Source organism: Eulemur rufifrons, chromosome 7 (assembly GCF_041146395.1).
Source record: "Eulemur rufifrons isolate Redbay chromosome 7, OSU_ERuf_1, whole genome shotgun sequence".
In the NCBI taxonomy this organism is placed as follows: domain Eukaryota; kingdom Metazoa; phylum Chordata; class Mammalia; order Primates; family Lemuridae; genus Eulemur; species Eulemur rufifrons.
In genome coordinates, this window is record NC_090989.1 from 50,940,191 (window position 1) to 50,952,654 (window position 12,464).

Here is a 12,464-nt window from a genome sequence, read left to right on the forward strand (position 1 = left end):
CTCTCTCATGGGCTTAAATACCATCTATAGATCATTCTAAATATTTAATTCCAACTCTGACTTCTCCCTGAAACTCCAGAATCATGCACCTAAATATCTACTTGATATTTCCACATGGATGTTTAATAGAACCAAAACGGAACTTCTGATATCATGAACTCTCAAACCCACTTCCTCCCATGTGATCCGCATGTCAATAAACAGCATTGCAAACCATGAAAATACTTAAGACAAAAACTCTAGGAATTTTTCTTGATTTTGTTTTTTTCTTTATCCTTCTCATCTACCTTACTGACAAATCATGTCAATTCTAGTTCTAAAATTTATCCAAAATTTTTTCTCTCTCCAACTTTACTATCAACAGTCTAGCCCAAGTGATCATTGTCTCTTGGCTTGACTATTAGCCTCCTAGTTGATCTCCCTTAATTTCTTATATCCCATTCTCTACAGAACAGCCTATTATTCGTGATAAAATGTAACTTAGGTCACATCACAAAAAACTTTCAAATCTTATTCAGCTTCCTATCTCACTTGAAGTAAAAACCCTCATCTCTAGTATTACCTACCAAGCCCAAGATGATCTGGCCCGCATTATCCTTCACATCTCATCTCTGACCATCCCTATTCCTCAACCACACTAGCTCATTCTTGCCAAAGGAGAAGCTGTGCTTTGTCTACTCTTCCCCTTCATGTTCTCAAGACTGATTCATTCTAGTTATCTATCAGTTCAAGTGTCATCTTTGCAGAATGTTGTTCTCCAATTACTCGATCAAAAGTTACCACCCAATCTTACTCTATTACAGAAGTCTACAAACTTTTTCTATAAAATACTAGATAGCAAATATTTTAGGCTTAGCAAGCCATATGTTTTCCATCACAGCTAATTGACCTTGGTGTTGCAGCAGGAAAGTAGCAATAGACAAATATGTAAACAAATGAGTGTGGCTGTGTTCGGATAAAACTTTATTTGCAAAAACAGGCCAACATTGTTTGTCCATTCATGCTTAGTCACATCAAACTGTATGGATACTGTGCCTTATAGAATGTTATTTGTGCACTGTGTTTTCCTTCATTAGGATTTAAACTCTATTAGAGCAGCAGCAACCTTGCTTATCTCGTGCATTATTTTATTCTCAACACCTAATGCCTGCAGCATGGAGGGAAATACTTATTGAATGAATGAAAAAAATAAATGAATAAAACTGGTATACAAAATTGAAAACACTACAGAAAATTTAAAACACCACTTCAGAAAGCTTATCTAATTTTTCATTAGGATAAGAAAGATTAGAAAATTATTACTATAAGTAGATGATTTTACTATTTAAAGGTTTTCCTTTATTCTTTCCCCCCCCCAATGGACAATTTACATATCTTCCTCACCCTTTCCTTTAAGTTAGTGTGACAGTTTTCTGTAATAAACTATTTAAAGAGAAGTTTTGGTCAAGAATGGCAAAAAATAAATAAATAAATCACTGCTTTTAAAAAACCCAACACTTTCACCAATTTTATCCTCAAACAAAACCACACATTTGCACGGAATGTGTTTTCAGTGTTTCCTAGGGGCTGGCTTTCCTCACCATCCAATGGCAGAGCTACGGTCACCCACACCATTTGTCGTGCTAGATGGCAGAGGCTCACTCAGCTTCATGTTATCTGGAAGCCCTGGGTAGAAGACTCCAAGGTCTTGAAATCCCAAATTGTCATGGCTCCATGGATGCCAGCAGTATAAAATTTGCGACAATCTTGCTTGTTCACCTCATAAATGGACACTTGAGTGATGCTAATCTGGCACAGCGTCTCCACGGCTGTATTGTGGTCCTCGGTGGTGTCCCTCTTGTTCACGTTGCGGAAACGTTCCCAGCAGACACGCTACTGGATGCTACTGTTTTGGACTGTATAACTCGGAGACAAAGGTCAAGCAGCCGCGGTCGCCGTAAAGAGCATTGGGCAGTTGGCGTGGCCCGCAGCCACAGCGCTGTTGTCCGAGACACACGATACACTCCGGAGCGGCAGGAACTCTGTTTTCATAGTGGAGACCTGACACTTTTTGAGGCCTCAGCAATAGATACAGCACTGTCGTGACTGACCCAGGCCTGGCGGCTCCTACTGACGGAAAAGCTGTCCCCATGGACCCAGCCGCCTGTGCCACTGTCCCCAAACTCTGACATCAGCTGACCAAAGGCATCTTGCTGCCCCAGGGTGTACTGGCTGGCTTTTCATTCACTTCTATAATATACGCAGAAAACACTCTGCATTTGAAGTCACGTGATCCTCTACCAGCAAAACATTGTTGGGATGCCAATCCAAGCTGGGGACTGTGGAGCCAATCGGCGTTTTAATGCCCTTGCTTACCCAACAGTCATTTTCAGACTCGGGTAACAAACAGAAATGAGTCCTGCTCCACTTCCCACAGCAACTTCGTTCTCTAGCGGGGACCGCTTCACAAAAGTGGCTGTGCGATTAATGCTCAGGGTCACCAGGGCCGGCTTCCAGACACCATCTTTCTGGCTCCAGACAGGCACCGAGGTCTGCCCCGCAAGTGACAATGCGGTCGCTCTTGGGAGCCCAGTTAATACCTGTTACGTGCGCGCTGTGGTCCTTGAGGTCATGAGCTTTCACCCACGGGCTCCCGTTTTCCTTATAGATGTGTACTTCGTTATTATTGGGGCCAAGGGCAATTTGAGTACCATCCCTGTTCCAGTCATGACAGGTGATTGGCTCTAGTAAAAACTGATGTAGGGACATTATTCTTAGTGTTTTCAAAGAATAGGAAGCTGGGGTGGGGGCAGTGCGGACGGGATCGGAGCAGAGAATTCGTGGACTCTGGTCAGTAGAAGCGAACAGCCTCCGTGGGCACGGGCAGAGGACCTTTAGGTATAATTGTATCACATAATGACAGAAAGTACAAAGGGAAATTTAAATCATGATTACAGTGTGTGTGTGTGTGTGTGTGTGTGCATGTGTCTATATATCTATATATAGAGATATACGTATTTTACAAATTCTATTTATTTTTGCTTTATATTGAGGCACTTCTCTTAAGCCAGTGGTTCTCAACCTGGTGATTTTACCCCTGGAAGGACATTTGGCGATGTCTGGAGAAACCTTTGATTATCACTTCTTGTGGGAGTGGGGAGTACTACTAACAGCTAGAGGAGAGAATCCAGGGATGCTGCTAAATAGCCTACAATGCACAGAACAAACCCCACAACACAGAATGATCTTGTCTAAAATGTCAATAGTGCTGCCATTAAGAAACCCTATCTTGCATTTGTTTCCTGTGAAAATAGATCTTTGTTGTTACTATTTTTAGAAAAATTTCCATGTAATTTCAGGGTGCTATCTAAATCTGTAGACTAATTTTGAAAAATTGTGAGAAAGTAAATTGTATTTCTCAAAGGCCATAACTTTTGTGTAAGATACAAAGCGATTTTGGAGGGTTCACTTCATTTGGGGGGAAAAAAGAAAAATTTTGCTGCCACATTTGTATTCCAAGAACATTCAGCCAATCAGACAACTTCTTTAGAGGAGTCAGACTTCAGATTGCCTGCTCATGGACTCGTATAACATTGGATGCCTACCACGTTTCATAATATTCATTGGCCAAGTGACAATAATGACAGTAAATTTAAGCTGACATCCTATTGCAGCAACAAAACAGGAAAGGAAGGAAGGAGCATTCCAAGGGCAAGAACAATACAGCAAATATCCTTTTATAGTTTTCATATAAGCCCAGTGACTTTGTTGTTACATTGCCACTACAACCCATTGTTGAGTTAAACTGGCTCCATGCCACAATATCTCAACAAGTTACCCTCAGACAAACAATGCTACAGCTTCTTGACACTTGATGCTAGAGGTAATTTTTCTGGTATTTGTGTTTTTTAGATCTCCATAGAAAATAGCCTGAAACTCTTGGTCTAAATACATACCTATTATTGAGGATAATAAAAAATAACTTTTAAAACCATGTAACTCATACTTCCCTAACATAGTGGGGAAGCAGGAGTGTGTGTGTGTACGTGTGTGTGTGTGTGTGTGTGTGTGAGAGAGAGAGAGAGAGAGAGAGGCAGGAGAGGAAGTCTAGAAGACAACCAAAGGCATTGTTTGTACATCTTGATGCTGTTTGTATCATTAAATAAGTAACAAGTATTGGACACAAATAATATGGGCAATTAAGTTTTCATAAAACTCTAGGGTGCTTCATTATTTAGCATCTACTCCTATCTCTGTGATTATTCCTTCCCTGCCTGCTTCTCAGGATTGTCTTCCTTCTGTTTTCTCTTGTGGATATCTCTTAAAGTTCTGTCTTTGATCTCTCTCACCTCATTCTGTACTCTGCTTTAGTGTTTCATCTGTTCTACTGGCTTCAACTATCACTTTCCTGCCAATGACTTTCATGTCTTTATCTTCACCTTTAACCAACCTCAGAAATACCTATTTTTCATTTTTAATAGCTATGGATATGTCTATTCAGAAATCTTCTTGGTACCTTAATTGCATATGTCCAAAACTCACCTCATAGCTTGTAGACCTTTTCCACTTATGTCCATCTCATTCATCACATTGAGCAATACAGAAATATAGAAGTTACCCTGGCCCTTCCTTCTCTCTAATGTACAATTTCCAATCCATCATAAAATGCTACTCTTCTATCTCTGAAATATTCTTTAATGAGTTCACTTTTCCCCTGTTTTCCACTGCCACACTGGTCTATATTACCACTTCATCCTCTGATTATGATACTGTCATGCTTAAAATTTTTTAATATTATCCTGTTGCTCTTTGGGTAATACACCCTTTAACGCCAACTATAAGGATCTGCATGGTCTAACTCTTTCTTGCCTCTCTTGTCTAGGAGCACACCTCCCCTTCCCTCACCCTCTACTTATAGCCACATGACCATCCTTCCATTTCTTACACAGCCATCTTCCTACTTCTTTCCACAAGGTACTGTGGTGGTGATGGTGGTTGTTTTTACAGCACACAATCTTTGTTTTGAAAGATCTTTTACTGCCCTCTTCTTCTATGTGACTCCTGGTACTTGTCCTTCACATTTCAGTTTAAGAGTCATTTTAGTAAGGCTGGGTGTGGTGGCTCATGCCTGTAACCCTAGCACTCTGGGAGGCCAAGGTGGGAGGATTGCTTGAGATCAGGAGTTCAAGACCAGCCTGAGCAAGAGTGAGACCCCATCTCTACTAAAAATAGAAAAATTATCTGGGCATGGTGGCGCATGCCTTTAGTCCCAGCTACTTGGGAGGCTGAGCCAGGAGGATCGATTGAGCCTAGAAGTTTGAGGTTGTTGTGAGTTAGACTGATGCCACAGCACTTTAGCCCAGGCAAGAGAGTGAGACTCTGACCCTCCCCCCAAAAAAGAGTCATTTTTGTGGGGGAAGCACTACCCCTAGAAGCACTAGAAGTACTCCTTTTTATTAAAGCCTCAATTGTAACTAGGTATCTCCTCTTTACAGTGTTTCTCATACTTGTTATACTTTTAAGTTTATATTTGTTTCTATTATCAAACAGCACAGATGTCTTCTCCAATAGACTATAATCTATCTGTTTGCACTTATCATTTTATCCACATCACTTAGCACAGTTTCTGGTACCTAATAGGATATTAATAAATATTTCTTTAAAATATAAATGTGTATTAAACTCATCATTTTGACACATCAATCTGTCTCCAAATGTTCGACATTTCTGAATTCTCCAATTCTGATTGTATTACTATCATCTCCTAAACTCTAGGCCCATATTTTCAGATTTCCTTGACCTCTCTCTCTTTCTCTCTCTCTTTCCCTTGCTACCTACACCTGTATTGCCAGGTACCATGAATTCTGCTTCTAGAGCACATTTCCTGTAAACTTTCTCAATGTCATTGCTGCTATCTCCTGGTGCAGGGCTCTCCAACCTGTCTCTGGGGTATTGCAAAATCAACCACCTGGATTCCACATCTAATCTCTTCTTATGTCAATATTTCTTCTAGTTTTCCAAAAACAATGTTTATGTTGCTCTTATGATCAAAACAATTTTGGGGTCCCAGCTGTCTATTTGATACAGTATATTTGTCTATTTGATACAGTATATTTGTCTATTTGATACAGTATCCAGCATTCAGCTTCTCCATGATCATGACTCAATGAACATTTGCCTCTTTAAATTATCTCTAAAGATTCTCTTTTTCACATCCTGTATACCAACCAAACTGAAATATTTTGTGTACCAAATGCATGCTTTGTGTTTACCACTTCCAGAAGTTTCTCTATAATAATTTCTCCCTATAGCTTTTTGTCCTTCAGGCACAAATTCTACTTCCTCTGCAGTCATTTCTAATTCTTCCATTCGGATATATTTTCCTCAAATGAACCACTACAAAACTTTTCACCTTGTAGTAGCTTGAATTCATGTCTTATTTCCTTTTCTAGTCTATCTTCTTACAGTCCAGGACTTTTCTTATTTATCAATGTATACAGTACAATGTTTAATGCCAGGGCTTTGGACATAAATGTTCAATAGATGGTTATATTTAATGAATTGCTTTCTTTCTTTCTCCTATACAGCTTTATTCTATGAAGGATAAATATTTTCTTATGTATTTTATGTTTTTCTTTCAATTTTTCTGTATTTTTTTTGGAAAAGACAGCCAAAAATTAAAAGTTTATGAAGTCTGTCTAATTTACCTTTTTTCAAAACAGGCAAAATGATAACAGTAAGATCTTACTTATGATGAGAACAAAGAGCATAAACAATTGTTAAAAATTGGTACTTATCAAATTTAAAAAGAAAACTGAAACCATACCATGTATCTTCTCAGACCACAGTAGAATAAAACTAGAAATCAATTTCAAAAGGAACTCTCAAAACTATACAAATATGTGGAACTTAAACAATCTGCTGCTAAATGATCTTTTGATCAATGATGAAATCAAGATGGAAATAAAAAAAAATTTTTGAATTGAATGACAATGGTAACACAAGCTAACAAAATCCCTGGGATACAGTAAAAGCAGTGATAAGAAGGAAGTTCATAGCACTAAATGCCTACATCAAAAAGACAGAAAGATCACAAATTAACAACCTGATGCCTCACTTCAGGGAACTAGAAAAACAAGAACAAGCAGACCCAAAGCCAGCAGAAGACAAGAAAAACAAAGATTAGAGCAGAACTAAATGAAATTGAAACCAAAAAAGATAAACGACTTTGTTTATTTTTGAGAAGATAAACAAAGTCAACAGAGAGCTAGCTAGATTAACTAAGAAAAGAAGGGAGAGGATTCAAATAAGCTCAATCAGAAATGAAAAAGGAGACATTCCAAATGATAACACAGAAATACAAAAGATCATCAAAGACACTTACAAATACCTCTGTGTACACAAATTACAGAATCTAGAGGAAATGGATAAATTTTTGGAAACATACAACCTTCCAAGTTTGAATAAGGAAGGAATAGAACTCTTGAACAAACCAATATCAAGTAACTAGATAGAATCAGTAATAAAAAACCTCACCCCAAAAAAGCCCCAAACCAGATGGATTCACAGCCAAATTCTACCAGACCTACAAAGAACTACTATCTATCCTACTGAAAGTTTTCCATAACTTGGAGAAGGAAGGAATTCTCCCTAACTCATTCTATGAAGCCAGTATCATACTGATACCAAAGCTAAGAAAGAACACAACAAAAAAAGAAAACTAAAGAACAATATCCCTCATGAACATAGAAACAAAAATTCTCAACAAAACACTAGGAAATCAAATCCAGCAGCACTTCAAAAAAAATTCACCATAATCAATTGAGTTTCAACCCAGGGATGCAAGGATGATTTGACATATGCAAATCAATAAATGTAATTCACCACATAAACAGAATTAAAAATGAAAAGCATATGATCATCCCAATTGTTGCAGAAAAAGCATTTGATAAAATCCAGCACCCTTCATAATAAAAACCCTTAACAAACTAGGCATAGAAGGAACATACCTCAAAATAACAAAAGCCATATATGACAAACCCACTGCCAACATCATACTGAATGGGGTAAACTTGAAAGAATTCCTTTTAAGAACTGGAAAAAGCCAAGGATGCCCACTCTTGCCACTTCTATTCAACATAGTACTTACTAGAAGTCCTAGCCAGAGCAATCAGGCAAAAGACAGAAGTAAAGGACATCCATATAGGAAAAGAGGAAGTCAAACTATCCCTGTCTGCCGATGACATGGTCTTATATCTAGAAAAGCCTAAATATTCCTCCAAAAGACTCCTAGAATTGAAAAATAAATTCAGTAAAGTCTCAGCTTACAAAATTAATGTACACAAATCAGTAGCATTTCTACACATAATAACAGTCAAGCTGAGAAATCAGATCAATAACTCAATACCATTTACAATAGCTGCAAAATAAAATCGAATACCCAGGAATATACTTAACCAAGGAGGTGAAAGGATCTCTATAGGAGGACTATAAAACACTGTGGAAAGCAACCATTGATGACACAAAGAAATGGAAAAACATTTCCATGCCCATGAATTGGAAGAACCAATATTGTTAAAATACCCATACTGCCCAAAGCAATCTACACATTCAATGCAATCCCTAACAAAATAACTATGTCATTTCTCACAGAATTAGAAAATACAATCCTAAATTTCATATGGAACCAAAAAAGAGCCTGAATAGTCCTACGCAAAAAGAAGAAATATTGAGGCATCACATTACCTGACTTCAAATTATACTGCAAGGCTATAGTAACCAAAGCAGCATTGTACTGGTATAGAAGAAGTAGACATATAGAGCAAGGGAACAGGGTAGAAATCCAGAAATAAAACCATATACCTACAACCAACTGATCTTTGACAAAGCAGACAAAAATATACACTGGGTAAAGAATCCCATATTCAATAAATTGTGCTGGGAAAATTGGAGAGCCACATGTAGAGGGGAATGAAAATAACAGCCCAGGAAAACTTTAAGTGGCTTTTACTGCAATAATTATCTTTCAACTGTTTCTTGAGGATGATAAATATGGGTGTTCTTTTTTTTTTTCTTTTTTTTTTTTTTTTTTTGAGACAGAGTCTCACTCTGTTGCCCAGGCTAGAGTGAGTGCCGTGGCGTCAGCCTAGCTCACAGCAACCTCAAACTCCTGAGCTCAAGCAATCCTCCTGTCTCAGCCTCCCGAGTAGCTGGGACTACAGGCATGCACCACCATGCCCGGCTAATTTTTTCTATATATATTTTTAGCTGTCCATGTAATTTCTTTCTATTTTTAGTAGAGATGGGGTCTCGCTCTTGCTCAGGCTGGTCTCGAACTCCTGAGCTCAAACGATCCGCCCACCTCGGCCTCCCAGAGTGCTAGGATTACAGGCGTGAGCCACCGCGCCCGGCCAATATGGGTGTTCTTGACATCTTAAACCAGGACAACTTACTATAGTATTCATTTCCATGGTAGTCAATCTAGAAACTGTAACTTTGAATTGCTTAACACATCAGATGTTTCCTTCTTTTCTGAAAAACATACTAACCTTAAAGCAAAAAATAGTATTTTTAACAATTATATTCTACCAAGTGATTTGGTAGACCTATTTTCTATTAAGATACTTCTATATAATAAAGCAGCTTTTGTGTTCCATTTTAAGTATTCTTTCTACATAATCCACATAAGTATTATGTTTTTTTGCTAAGCAGATATCCAGTTTTTTTTTTGTTTTTTTTTTTACCTTAAATGTCTTTTATGTACTTGATTGCTTTAAGCCATATGCACACACATACACATTTCAGTATGGTTAGTAAAGTGCACACAGTATAAAAGATTTATAGATTAAAATGAGAATGTGAAAGTATAGAGTATAAAGTTTAAATACCATCTCTAAAGAGTCTACACATATGGTGGTAAAACCACAAAACAACCAATGCATGAAAATCTTTCCTTTTTAAGTTTTGGCTTTTCCAAACAGAGTTTAAAACCATTGAAGGTCTTTCTGTGAAGTAAATTTAATGTGCTTATGTGAAAGTGTTTAAAAATAAAATAAATCCACCTTTGCACCATTTTAAAATTTAACTCTTGCAGCCATAGAACCTAGAGTGACTGTCATCTTTCAAAATTGAGGTGTGGAATGGAAACAATCTATTATTTCTTAAGATGCCTTGGTATGTGGCAAGGGGAAAGTTTATTCACTTAAAAATGAAATTAAAATTAAGAAATTTTACTCTATTGTTTGTGGATTTTCTTGGCTTTTATTTATATTTTTATTTCACGATATTATGAGGGTACAAACGTTTTGGTTACATTTTATATCTTTGCCTCACCCAAGCGAAGATTAGTGACATGCCCTTCCCCTCTACAATGCTCATCATGTCCATTAGTTGCGAGTTTACCCCCCCCAACCCCCTAATCCCTGGAGAATATTACTACTGTGTGAGCACCATAGTGTTGATCAGTTAGTGCCAATTTGATGGCAAGTACATGTGGAGGCTATTACTCCATTCTTGTGATACCTCACTGTTGGTAATGGGCTCAAGTTCAATCCAGAAAAATATAAGAGGTGCTAGGTCACTGTCGTTTCTTATAATTGAGTAATATTCCACTATATATATATATATATATATACACATACCAAATTTTAATAATCCACTCATGAATTGATGGACACTTGGGTTGTTTCCACATCCTTACAATAGTGAATTGTGCTTCCATAAACATTTGGGTGCAGCTGTCTTTATTATAGAATGTCTTTTGTTCTTTTGGGTAGATGACTAATAGTGCTATTACTAGATCGAATGGTATTTTTATTTTTAGCTCTTTGAGATATCTCCAAATTCTTTTCCACAGAGGTTGCACCAATTTGCAGTCCCACCAGCACTGTAAGAGTGTTTCTGTCTCTCCACATCTTCGCCAGCATTTGTTGTTTTGGGATTTTTTTGATAGAGGCCAATCTCACTGGGGTTAGGTGATAGTTATCTCATTGTGGTTTTGATTTGCATTTCTCTAATGATTTTAGAGATGTTGAGCATTTTTTTATATGTTTACTGGCCATTATTGTGTCTTCTTTTGAAAAGTTTCTGTTCATGTCCTTTGCCCATTAATTGATGGGGTTGTTTGATTTTTTCTTTTTGATTTTTTTAAGTTCTAGATAGATTCTTGTTATCAGCCCTTTATTGGATGTGTAGAGAGAAAATATTTTCTCCCATTCTGTAGGCTATCTATTCACTCTAATGATAGTGTCCTTGGCTGTGCAGAAGCTTTTTAATTTGATCAGATCCCGTTTATCTATTTATTTTTTTTTCTGTGGTGATTGCTTTGGGGGTCCTCTTCAAAAATTCTTTGCCTAGTCCGATGTCTGAAAGGGTCTTCCCAACATCTTCTTCTAGAATTCTTAAGGTTTTTCATGCCTTAAGTTTAAGTCTGTTATCCATCTTGAATTGATTTTTGTGAGAGGTGAGAAGTGGGGAATCCAGTTTCATTCTCTGCATGTAGCTATCCAGTTTTCCCAGCACCATTTATTAATAAGAGATTCTTTTCCCCATTGTATATTTTTGCTTGCTTTGTCAAAAATTAGATTACCATATGCAGATGGTTTCATCTCCGGATTCTCAGTCCTGTTCCAAAGGTCTATGTCTCTATTCTTATGCCAGTACCATGCTGTTTTAGTTACTATAGCCTTGTAGTACAACTTGAAGTCTGGTAGACTGATACCTCCCAGTTTGTTCTTTTTACTTAAGATTGCTTTGGCTATACAAGGTTTTCTCTGGTTCCATACGAAGCGTAGAATTATTTTTTCTAGACCTGTAAATAGTGATGATGCTACTTTGATAGGGATTGCATTAATTCTGTAGATCACTTTAGGTAGTATGGACATTTTAATGATATTGATTCTACCAATCCATGAGCAAGGTAGATTTTTCCATCTGTTTAAAAATATGGAATGCTTCACAAATTTGCATGTCACCCTTATGCAGGGGCCATGCTAATCTACTCTGTATCATTCCAATTTTAGTATATGTGCTGGCAAAGCGAGCACTCTATTGTTTGTTTTAATGTTAATTTCACACTTATTTGTTAATTCCTTCTCAGGTAAAGGCACTAAGGTAACTTATTTAAGTTATTTAAAACATTGATGATAAGTAAAATGTTGATAAAAAGACTTTATTTTATAATAGTAATGGCCAAATTGAATTACTGGAGTATCTCCTTCTTTAATAATAACCGAAGTGACAATTATTACTATTATTGTTATTTATATATTTGAGAGCATTTTACAGTTTCTATTTTTTAGTTTATGGAATTTATGAAAGTTATTTTGTAATATACAAATTTGACTTGCGTATAATAGGTAACTTATATTTTGAAAACCTTAGTTTGTACTTATTATTTAATGGGTACCTTGCACTATGTAAAGTGTTTTACTTGTATTTCTTCAGATAAGCCTTTAAGTCTTACAACACCTGCATATGGTAGGTGT

At 37.1% G+C, this 12,464-nt stretch overlaps 1 non-coding gene and 1 pseudogene across 1 annotated transcript; both read right to left on the reverse strand.

Moving 5' to 3' along the window:
• Positions 1-1,647: 1,647 nt before the first annotated feature.
• On the reverse strand, positions 1,648-2,708 carry LOC138385715 (actin-related protein 2/3 complex subunit 1A pseudogene; annotated as a pseudogene).
• A 9,208-nt stretch (positions 2,709-11,916) lies between these two features.
• On the reverse strand, positions 11,917-12,023 carry LOC138388768 (U6 spliceosomal RNA). Its single transcript, XR_011234258.1, has one exon. It is a non-coding gene; the product is annotated as a U6 spliceosomal RNA (small nuclear RNA).
• Positions 12,024-12,464: the final 441 nt, after the last annotated feature.